The 11,204-nt window shown below is 53.8% G+C and overlaps 1 protein-coding gene across 3 annotated transcripts in view; it reads left to right on the top strand.

Moving 5' to 3' along the window:
* The first annotated feature begins 557 nt into the window (after nucleotides 1-557).
* The window catches only part of NCK2 (NCK adaptor protein 2), a 154,217-nt gene continuing 143,570 nt past the window's right edge, over nucleotides 558-11,204 (top strand). For 2 of the 3 annotated variants that reach the window (XM_058667449.1, XM_058667448.1), the window contains exon 1: nucleotides 558-754. The gene's annotated coding sequence lies outside the window, so the exon portion shown is untranslated. The remainder of the gene's footprint in view (nucleotides 755-11,204) is intronic. The other variant, XM_058667450.1, reaches the window with a different exon arrangement.

Below are 11,204 nucleotides of genomic sequence, written 5' to 3'. Positions count from 1 at the left end.
CACTTTTTTTTTTTTAATGCACAACAGGCCTGCTTTGGCTAGAGTGCCGTGGGAATGCTTCCGGAAAGGGGGCGATCGCCTCCCCGCCGGCGCGTGGTGCAAAGAAAATTAAACAAACAAAAAAGAGCACCCGAAGCCCACCCGGCCATCATCCCAAGCTGGAAGCTGCTGTTCGCATTTGCACCGCCGTTTCCACCCCACCCCACCCCCACTCTCCCGCGCCCGCACTTTTGGGGCGCGGGGACCCTTCCCAGAGCTCGGCGCCCGGCCCTCTCCTGCCTCGCTCTCCCCCGAGCGCCGCATTCTCCGGCCCCGGGCCACTCCGGCGGCGGGGGTGGGGGGTGGGCGTTCCGGGGCCGCGCGGCCGTGCTCGGCGTCGCCCGGGGGGCGCTCCCCGGTGGGGCTCGGGCCCCCGCCCGGGGCGCGCGCGGGCCTGGGCCGGCCCCTGGGCGGCGTCACGGCGCGGCCGGGGAGGAGCGCGGGCGGACGAGGAAGAGCGCGGAGGAGGCGGGCGTTGCGCGCCGGGGGAGGGTCTCCGCCACCGCCACCGCCGCCGCCGCCGCCAGGGATCGTCAGGCCGAAGCGGCGCGGCCGAACGGGCGGCGGGCGGGTGGGGAGGGCTCGCGGCGCCCGGGCCGGTGGGGTCCGCCCGGCGGCAAGAGGAGGGAACGGCGCAGACAAAGAGCGGCGCCTGAGCGGGCGCAGCGCGGCCGCCGCCCCGGGACCCGCGCCTCTGCCCTCCGGCCTCGGCGAGGTAAGTGGTGCGGGCCGGGGGGCCGCAAACTTGGATCTCTTCGGTGGTGGAGTTGGGAGCGCGGCGGGGCGCACGCTCGCGGGCCGGACGCGCCCTGCAAGAGGCTCCGGGAACGGGGCCCCCCTGCGCTCCGTGGGTGCCTTCGGCCCCAGCGCGGCCTGAGCGCCCCCACCCCCACCGCCATCCCAGCTAAGGACTGCTCGGCACCTCCAGCCTCCACACCTTTCTGCTCACCTTTTCGGGCCCCACTTCCCCGTGTGGCGGCCGTGGGGGTAGGGGCAGCCACCGCGGGCTCGGGTACGGCGGTGGGGCCCGGGAACGGGACCATCCCCGGTGCGCAGGGCAGTGTCCGGCCTGCGGGACGGCGGCGGGCGCAGAGCCCCGGGCCGGCGTGGGACCGAGCGGTGACCGCGGTCGCTCGGACAGAATCGTCGGATCTTGGGGGTCCCCCCCACGCAGGAACGCGCGGGAGGGCCTCAATGAACTGGGAAAACTTCCCCGTGTTTATTGGAACTATCTTTGGATCCCGCACAAAGCTGCTGTCACATCGCATGGAGGAGGTTTTCGCCCCGGCGAAGGTTGCTTTTGTGCCGGTTACAGACTCTGCGTTCTGCCCCAGATTCTCCCAGACTCCCGTAAGGCCACCTGGAAGCAAAGTTTTTCCGGATCGCTCTGCCCTCTCGGTTTCTTCAGGGCCCTGTTAACCACCAAGTCGTCCTGGAAATTCTCCCTGTGAGGTTTCCAAGGCGCCGACTGTGGCTCTGTGATGGGTGCAGCCGGCTTGACACCGAGAGGAGGGACTGAAATTGCCAAGACGCGCTACTTTGTGCACAATGACGACTGCCTTGGAAGGGTTGTCGGTGGTGCCGGGTTATCTTGGGCTGTAGGACAACTGGTACCTGCCTTAAACTACCCTGTTAACAAGGGGCTTCAGGGACGATGCGCGGGGGAGGGCGCAGTACTGAATCCACCGCGGGGCCCCTTCCGACTGTTGGTGGCTATTTGGCTTTGTTTATTCTGCCAACAGGTCTAAGGCTCAGATTTAAGTTTGTATTTGCATAATGGGGTGAGCCGGCCCGAGGCTGGGTTGGAAGGGACTGACTTGCCTGCTAGGCCTGTTCTTGCGGTGACCGGGGAAGAAACCACCCCAGCGGGCGGTGGGCGTGGCTTGCCGGACCCGCAGGTAGGAGTCCCTTCCTGGTCCACACCCAGCCCTGGGAGCTCTGGAGGGATTTTTGTGTAGATCAAGGTACCTGTTTGCTGCTGCTACCGCCTCTCGTGGAGTTCTCTACAGAGCTTTTTCAGGTCCCTGGAAGCAAGGGAAAATGAAATTCACCTGGGTTGCTTTAACTTATCAAAACAGATATGAGTTTCCGAACATTCCTTTGGGTTTGCTGGCCACGTGTTCCTAGATTAAGGGTGAGTTCACAGTAGGATTCCAGGCTGTGTGTGGTGTGCAGGCCAAGAAGGAATGCTGGAGGCTGTGGGTGTGGGAGAGAAGGGCTTTCCCTAGGAGGGGCTGGTGTCCTTGCCCACCCAGCGCTGCACACAGGGATGGTTCTCTCTGCGGGCTTGGCAAACCTCAGTTTCCATGCACCGCTGGTCGTGGCGGCCTCCTGGAGAGCTCCCTGCCCTGCAGTGTTTGCTGGCCTGGGCTCTGCTGTGGCCATGATCCTGAAGCACAAGACCAAGTTGAGTGGCCAGCCACCACTGAGGAGGCTGGTGGCCTCACATCCACGTGCGGAGATGCTGGCTGCTTTTCCTTTTTTTTTTTTTTTTTAAGTGGAAGGTGCATTTCAGGTAGCTGTGGTCAGCTTTCGGGCTTTGAGTTTTGTGCTGTGTATTTAAGACTTCCTTGTCCCGCCCCGTTGGTCTTTTACCGTATTTCCAGCCTCTGCCATTTACTTTGGGGACAATTAGGCTCTTCCAACTGACAGCCAGTTCTGATGTACACGGTGCTGGGGATGTGTAACTATCGTCCACAGTAAATATATCGGAAACCTCTGGATAACCTTTTAAAATAGCAGAAGCCATCTGATTGCATGCAGTGACCTGGGCTGCCTCTCCCTGTCCCTTGCGTTAGCTTTGTTTTCCTGGCAAGACCAGGCTCTGGGGCTGAAAGGTACACCTGCTTCTTAGGGCTCCGGCCCCTTGTGGCACGCTGGGGAGTGAGGGCCTGTGTGGGTGGTTCTCCAGCAGGAACGCAGAGGCTTGCTGTCGGACAGTCTCAACTTTGCTTGCTGGAGCTGTAGGGCGGGGTGGTGAGCCATGTTTCAGAAAACTGGGAAGCTTACTGGAAAACTCCCCGCAACTGCTCCCAGAGGCACAGGAAGTTCATTTTCTCAGCCAGAGGGACTGCAGATCGTGAAAACACATTGTTTGTCCGCATTCTCGGGTCTTTCTCAGAGAGCCTTAGCTAAAGCTAAATAAATGACTCGAGTGTTGTGGGATGCCTGAGTTAGGCAGCTAAGGAGGTCAAGACCACCTTGATCAGGTTACCGGAAGATGACAGCTAAAGTCAAAATAGTTGCTCAAATTTTATTAATTACTATTGTGATTATTATTTTTTATTGGCAAGGCAGATGTACAGAGTGGAGACAGAAAGATCTCTCTGGTGGTTCACTCCCCAAGTGGCTGCAACTGCCAGAGCTGAGCCGATCTGAAGCCAGGAGCCAGGGTCTCCCGCACAGGTGCAGGGCCCCAAGGCTTTGGGCCATCTTCCACTGGTTCCCCAGACCACAAGCAGGGAGCTGGATGGGAAGTGGAGCATCTGGGATATGAACTGGCACTCATATGGGAACCTGGTGTGTGCAAGGTGAGGACTGAGCCTTCGTGCTGGGCCTAGTTGCTCAGCTTCTTAAACCACTTTATCCACATGGTTTTAAACATTCTGACTTCCCTTCCTTTCCTGTATTTCACTTTGAGCATGCTTATTTCTGGAGGTAAATCAACAATAGCAAATTATACCTCTGCCTAACGCAGGGACATGCACACATACAGACACCTGTGTTTTTGCATCAGGAATTGGGCCTTAAAGCCACACGGTGCAGAAGTGCCTTTGTTTGAAGTGTCCTTGTCCCCGCTCAGCCACCCATTCCCTCTGGGCTGGGTCTCTGGGTGTCCCCAGTGCCAGGGACATTTTCTGAGGCTTTTCTTGGCCACTTCTGGCCAGCAGCCTCCATGATGCCCTTCCTTGGAGTCGCTAGGGCCCTAGCCTTCTGTTTTCTGTGTGCTCATGGTGTTTTAAACATAGTCCAAGGCCCCTGGAGGGCAGCGGGATGTTGCCTCTTAGTGTCCATGCAGCAAATACTGAGTCCCTGACGATTGAGTTCCGAGCCTGTGGGCAAGGGGGCTGTGGGTTCCCCTGGAGATTTTGGTCATAAGAGAATTCTAGAATCCTTGTACCTCTCTGTCAACCTGTGCATGGCTTTGTCCCCAGTGTGTCCAGAAAGTGGGACAATCTCATCTCGGTCTTGTCATTTGCTATGTTTTGTCACATGATTTATTTGGAGCTTGTAAGCTAGACTTAAACCCAGAGCAATGAATACAACTGTGTAACTGTCGGTGGGCTGCCCGGATGTTTTCCTTACCTATCCGTGTCAACCAGAACCGGAAGTTCTGGATACACCTTGGTCACTCTGGTTTGCTAAGGTTAGTGCTCGCCCTCTCCTCTTTCCTTTCTGTGTGGTATTTTTTAAAAAAGAAATAGCCTCAGGTACTTGCAGGATTTTAACTACACTCTGAGTAATCCTAACTTGGAAATCTGAAATGCTCTCAAATTTGAAACGTTGAGCACCAACATGGCACCGTAAATGGAAGATTCCACAGGTGACCTCCTGTGACAGGTCATAGTGTGCTCACAATACTGTGCATGATCAACTTCAGGTTCTGGCTTTCCCTTCCGGATCGGGAGACTAGGGTTCAGGGCCGCGGATTCCAGAACTTTGTCAGGCAGCGGTTGAGGTACCCCAGAAGGGCCTGGACGGTAGGTGGAGCAGGGTGCTGCTGACCGCTCCTTGGCCGAGCTGTGGATGTGTGTGGCTCCTGGTGGGAGCGTGCGGTGTCTCTTTGGCAGGAGCAGGCAGGAGCTGTTGTGCTCCACCTGTGTGCTGGTGGCTGTGAGCTGGAGTCACCCTGGAATGTCGCCACGGCCAGGAGGGCCTGCTTCCTGCCTTGTGTTTGCTTGCTTGCACGGCCTGCAAGTCACGGCTGTCTTTCCTTCTCAGGATGTGTCTCACTGGATTGGGGCCTCACGTCTGTGTCCTCATCTAACCTTCACTATCCCCCGAAATGCCCCTGTTTCAAGTTCCGTTGGCCGCTGGATTTGTGGGTTCTGAGCTTGAGGACTCCACCGGGTGTGGATTGGAAAAAAGTGTTGTAAAAATTGCCTCTGTACTGAATGCCTAGACCGTTTTCTTATTATCCCAGAAATAACACAGCATACCAGCTATTTACATGGCGTTTATGCTTTGTTAGGTGCTGTAAACGATCCAGGGAGGGTTTTGAAGTGTCTAGGAGGATGTGTGTGGTTTATGCACAAATGCTGTCACTTCAGCTGAGGAACCGTGGCCTCCATGGGGCTTTGGCACCTGCAGGAGAACTGGGTAGAAGCGTATAGCGAGGCACAGTATCTTCCTTTAGTGTGACGCTCAGTGTCGGAGTTTAGGGGGATCCGGTTGAGTCCACGCCAGCCTGGAACTGTGCGTTCTAAACCAAGGCTGACTATTTGATGAGCTCCTGTGGCCACCTTCACCCGGATCTGGGCTCTGTGTGTGGTTGAAGAGCCCTGCTAGGGAGGGTTGCAGAATATCCTGAACAGTGTTCATCCTCCTGTGAGGGAGGAAGCCATGGTGTGGCCTTGGGAAGCCTGGAGCGGTTCAATCTGGGTTGGAGGATGGGAATCTAGTGTGGATTCTGTCCCTGGATGCTTCCCTTCAGCTTTGCCTGGCAACCTAAACGTGAGGACACTTAGGGAGATGGGGGAGGGAGCTTGCATGTTTGTTGGTTAGTTTGTTTGCTCACGTGTTGCTCAGGTATCAGAGGTGTGGACAGTGGGGTTCTGGATGAAGAGCCAAGCAGAAGGGCAGTGCTGGAGGTGTGTGGGGGGGATTTGAAGGGGAGATCTTCTGCAGTCGCTGTGACAGAACAGCAGCGGTCCCTTTGTGGCTCTCCTGGATAGGGGAGCTTGTCCCCAATTCGGGAGGTGTGTGGCTGCAGAACGGTTTCTGACTAAGGCCACTTTGCATTCATTTTTCAGGATGGCTGCGTGAGGCAGGCACCGTGGGCACCTGGCCCACCCACTGCTCAGCTGCCCATGTGCTTGTTCATTCAGTGGTCGGCTGGTTGTAGCTTTATACAGTCATATGAACTGGCACCTAAAACTCCTTCCTCCTTGTCATCTCCTGACCCCATCATGGCCTCACGTGGCCATCTTGAAATTTTCTCTCACCTCCAAGTCCAGCGTATGCGCCCCTCTCCTGCGCCTTCCTCCTGAAGGCCCTTTCCATCAGTCTCTCTTCTTTCACTCTCATTTGGGCACCAGTGCCAATCCCTTGCGCTTGCTGCATCCTCGCTTTTGGGTCTGGCCACAACTTGCCCTGATTGGTGCTTTGTTACCTTCGGTGGCTACGCCACATTCCCAGTGTGCCAGATACGGCCTACAAGCCTGGACTCTGGTCTGAGCTTCTGGGTGGCCTGTTCCGCGCACTGAGCAGCCGCTGACCAACCGAGAGAGCAAAATGACCAAAGTCGTCATCAGTTTTTAAATTTGGTTTTTAAATTTTATTTCAAGATTTATTTGCTTGAAAGTCAGAATTACAGAGAGGGAGAGACAGAGAAAGATCTTCCATCCTAGATATCAGCCAGGGTTGAGCCAGGCCGGAGCCAGGAACCAGGCTGGTGCCAGGAGCCAGGGGCTTCATCTGGGTCTCCCACATTTGTGACAGGGATCCGAGAACTGCGGCCATCTTCCATTGCTTTCTCAGGGACATTAGCAGGGGGCTGAATCAGAAGCAGAGCCAGCTGGGACATGAACTGGCATGCAGATTGGATGCCGCTGTTGCAGGTGGCAGCTTCATTTGCTATACCACAGTGCCAGCCCCCATCAGGGCGCAGTTGTCTTTCATGACAGGGCCATGGTTACACAACCACACTTGTGTGTGGAATGGTGTGTGAGCCTGGATCTCCTTCATGGGGGGTGGAAAGACTGTGTGTGTGTTGGGATGTGGAAGGTTCCCCTGCAATGTCTGTGAAAACGATGGTTTGTCAGAAGCAGGAGTGTCTCACTGAAACAGAATGCAAGCTGCAGATGTGTTTTAAGTGTTCTGGCAGTCACGGTAAAAAACTAGAGTAGTAATGTACATTCCCCAAATGTATGTGCCTTAAAAGTTCAAGGACAAATACAGTTAAAAGGTGAGTTTGTTTTGATGTCGAACGTTTGAAATTCTCGTGCAGTTTTTCGTCATATACTTCTATGGACTTCTTAAAAGCCCCTTTGGTAGATCTATGCAATAGGTATAAAACATGATTCATGGGACAGTTCATGTTCTGTCTTGCAAGCCAGCATGTGGTATATGTTGACAGCACAGCTCCATTCTCGCTGGATTTTGAGTGGCTGGTAGCCACATGTGGCTAGTGGCTTCCACATTGGCCAGCGCTGTTCTGTTCATGTCTTACGCCTTAACTTCACTTATCCTATATTTTCCATACTGGAGATCGCAAGATGACATAGCGGGGAATGTCCGGACCCTGCAGAATTATGTTGGTGGACCCTGCCAAGGCAACATAGGCAGCCTAGTGTTTAACTTGATACCGTTGTATTTGTATAGCCTGTGAATGTTGTTAGAAATATCCAAATGGCCCTTGGCAGAAACAAGGGTCCCCACCCCTGATTTTGAATAGCAGCAATGGTCATTTTTATTGTGCTTTCTTGGGAAAAGGCCAGACTATGTAGATTTCAGGCACTCATGTTTCTATCACTAATATTGCAGGCACTCAGAGTACAAAAGTCCGGTTTGGTTAAACATGAATATGTGTGATCAAAACACCTTTTACAAGCACATTATACTGATACGTTAAAAACGTGTTTGGGATTCTGCAGGTTAAGTTACCCCGGTGAAAGAACTGTCTTGGGCATGAATGTTGAACATATTTCTGACCCGGAAGGACAGAAGACTAGATTGGAATCATTTCCTTTTAGCGATCGTTCGTTTCTGTCCACACATAACCAGGCACCTAGTAATTATTGTACTGAGCAGCTGCATGTGGCAGTACCTCATGGATTCTTACTCTCTGGCTTGGTTCTCTAGGGAGAAGCGGCACTGCTTACTGGCCTTGAGCTCCGCAGCTTGTTGGTGGGAGATCTGAGTTCACATTGCCAACTGCCTGGCTTTGAGTGTGCGCCTCACTCACGACCTGGGTCCCAATGCCATCACTGACAGGCACCTGGACATACATAAAGCAGCGCCATGCTCATTGATCAGTGCACCAGTTTGGGAAATATAGATGGGGACCTTGCTAGGGAGTGGAGCGTGGGTACAGGGACCTCTCATCAGCCCGGTGGAGGAGGCTGCCCTGAGCTTTGGAAGGATGAATGAGTGATGACTTACTGGGTGCCTGGTCACGGAGGGGTAGCTTGAGCACTGCCTGAGAGCCTGCCTGGGCACCAGTGTTGTGTCCCTTCAGCTGGTGGTTTTCTAACTCTCAGGCCCTCCCATCTTGAGATCTGTCTCGGCCGGCCTGGGAGAGCTAATCCTCACCAGGGGTACCCGAGGCAGAGATCTGAGGGGAGCCTGGGGACTTGCTTCACTGATGTGTTCCCAGGTGTTCTGCGTGGAGGCAGGCTTCCCATGTTGGGAACAGCTGCTGGAGGGGATGGTTTGCAGTTGCATTGAGTGCAAAGCTTTCTCAGTTGTGTGTGATGAGTCTCCGTGGCTCCAGAAGTGTTTAGGATTTCAGATTTCGAAATAGTTCCTGTGCACAGTGAAGAGGGGACTCAAGCAACATGGGACAGTTGTTGATGCTTCACATGTGCCTGGGATACACAGCCTGAAGGTGACTCACAGTACTCTTAGTGCAGCAGCATTTTGACTGCAATGGATCATGTGAGGTCATGTGTGGAATTCTCTGTTTGTGACGTCACATCCGTTTTGGATTTCGGAGCATTTTAGAGTTTGGATTTTCAGATTAGTGTTGCTGGGGTTGGCACAACAAGTTGCCCGCAGCCTGGCCTGCAGGACTGAAGTGTAGACCTGTGCTGTGGTCCGGGTCACACCCTGTCTCAGCTTCAGTGAGGCCCAAAGCAAGATTTTCCGCTGTTCCAGTCAGCCCATATTTTTGATGGTTTGAGCCATTTTCAGCTGCTGCTTAATGAGATGCTGTTGTTCAAGTGAAGTGGGGCAAGTCTCTAGATGGGCTCCTGCCAACAACCTTGGAATGGAATGTAGCAGATCCTGTTCCCTTGTGTTCTCCTGACATTTGGGATGGCTTGGAAGAATAGAGAAGCAGCCAAGTGGCAACTTTGACTTCTTCGAAGACAGCAGCTGCAAGGTCTTCAGGAGAGGGACTGGCCACGAGTAGAAGTGAGTTCTTATTCCCACTAGCCTTCCGTGTTTGGGGAGCCCCAGAGGCCTCAGAAGTGTGGCAGCTGTTCCCTGGGGCAGAGGGGACTGGATGCATGGTGAGTCTGTATCTTGTGGGAGAAGCTTGTGAATGCCAGGGTCTCAGGTAGACTGTGTCTTGGGTGGGCATGGATGCGCAGTGAGCAGCCTTGTACATGGCCAGTGCTCATATGCTCCAAAATGAGTAACACAAACATTAATGCATGTCATTATATTATCATGTCAAGCTTAACAATGCTCGCAGAGATGGGGGACAGGGAGGAGGGGACAGGGCAGCCAGTGAGAGATGTGTTGGAAGGTCCTCTGGTGGTCCTCCTGAGATGCTCAGGAGGGTACCTGAGGCCACCCTAAGGTCAAGGTCCACCTCTGTCCCTGTCACTCCTCCCTGATAGCCAGGCCTCTATTCTGTGGCAGAGGGAGGTTCCCTGCAAGTATTCCAGTGATGCACTGATGAGCCTGGCCATGGAAGGGCAGTAGCTATCCCCTTCTTGCTGCTCTGGGTTTTTGGGGCTATCATTCTACAAAGCTGGTATCCTAGGGGTTTTTCTTTTCTCTCTCTCTGTGTCTCTCTTTTTAAAGATTTATTTGTTTTTATTGGAAAGACAGATTCACAGAGAGAGGGAGAGTTGGAGAGCAAGATCCTCCATCCACTGGTTCACTTCTCAAATGGCTACAGTGTTGGACTTGAGCCAGCCCAAATCCGGGAGCCAGGAACTTTCACCCATGTGGGTGCATGGTCCTAAGGCCTTGGGCTGTGCTCAGCTGCTCTCCCAGGCGGCAAGCAGGGAGCTAGATCGAAATGGAGTGGCTGAGACATGAACCTGGATGGAATGCCTGTGCTTGCAGATGGAGGACTAGCCAGTTGAGCCATTGCACCGTCTGCGGTATCCCAGTTTTGACGTGTGTGTGTGTGTCTGTGTGTGTGTGTGTGGTGGTGGTGGTGCTGGTGGTGGTGGGGTGGGTTTGGGTGTGGGTGTGTGGTCAGCACTGGTGATAAACAGCTTTTTCCCTTACTGCTGTGGGTGACGGAAGTCAATTTAGGGACATTGACACGAAAACCACATGCTGCTGGAGTATTTTTAAAAGGCTGAGAAATAACAAGGGATCCTTTTGGCAGCAGTTTCAGGAAACTTGATAGAGGTGCACAGTGGATTTTCATCACAAGGCTTTTTTGTTTTTTTTTTTTTAAAGAAACAGCAGAAGCTGCGTGCATGGACTAACACCAGCGTTGCTTTCTGCTCACTCCTTGCTTTTGGTTCTCCCCTCGCTTTTTCCCACTTACTCGTTTGGCCCAGGCTCCTGCTTGGCAGGCCTGTGTGTTTTGGGGGTCTGAGTTTTCTGTCCTCATCATGTGCTTCCAGCATCTTCTCCTTTATAACTGGAGTATCTTCTTGGGACCTATCTGGGATGCAGAAGGCACACTTTTCCTTCTGCGTTGCCATCTTTCTCTCTCCAGTTCCTCATTCATGGCCCTCCTTGTGAGAATCTGACCTGTACGGTTCAGGATCAAGTCCCGGTGGTGATGACGCGCAGGCCTTGATGACATTATTGTCTGAGAAGCAAAGGCGGCGTCGGCGTGCCTGATTAATCAGCTGTGGGTGGAGAGTCGCGTTTCCTGCCTTGCACCTGATGGCCCTCGGCCTCCTGCCTTCCAGGACAAGCCGCTGCGGCTTGCGTGAGTGCTTCTGGGTGATCAGGGCTCCCTGTCTGTGCCATCACACAGCATGTTGATACCTGCTGTGTTGCCATTTTTGGAGCTTATTTGCTGTTACATTTGGTTTAGGAAGTATGAACAGTTTGCCTTTTATGTACACTTTTTCATGGTTAATATT

This window comes from Ochotona princeps, chromosome 8 (genome assembly GCF_030435755.1).
Source record: "Ochotona princeps isolate mOchPri1 chromosome 8, mOchPri1.hap1, whole genome shotgun sequence".
Classification (NCBI taxonomy): Eukaryota; Metazoa; Chordata; class Mammalia; order Lagomorpha; family Ochotonidae; genus Ochotona; species Ochotona princeps.
This window is presented reverse-complemented; position numbering and strand designations above follow the sequence as displayed.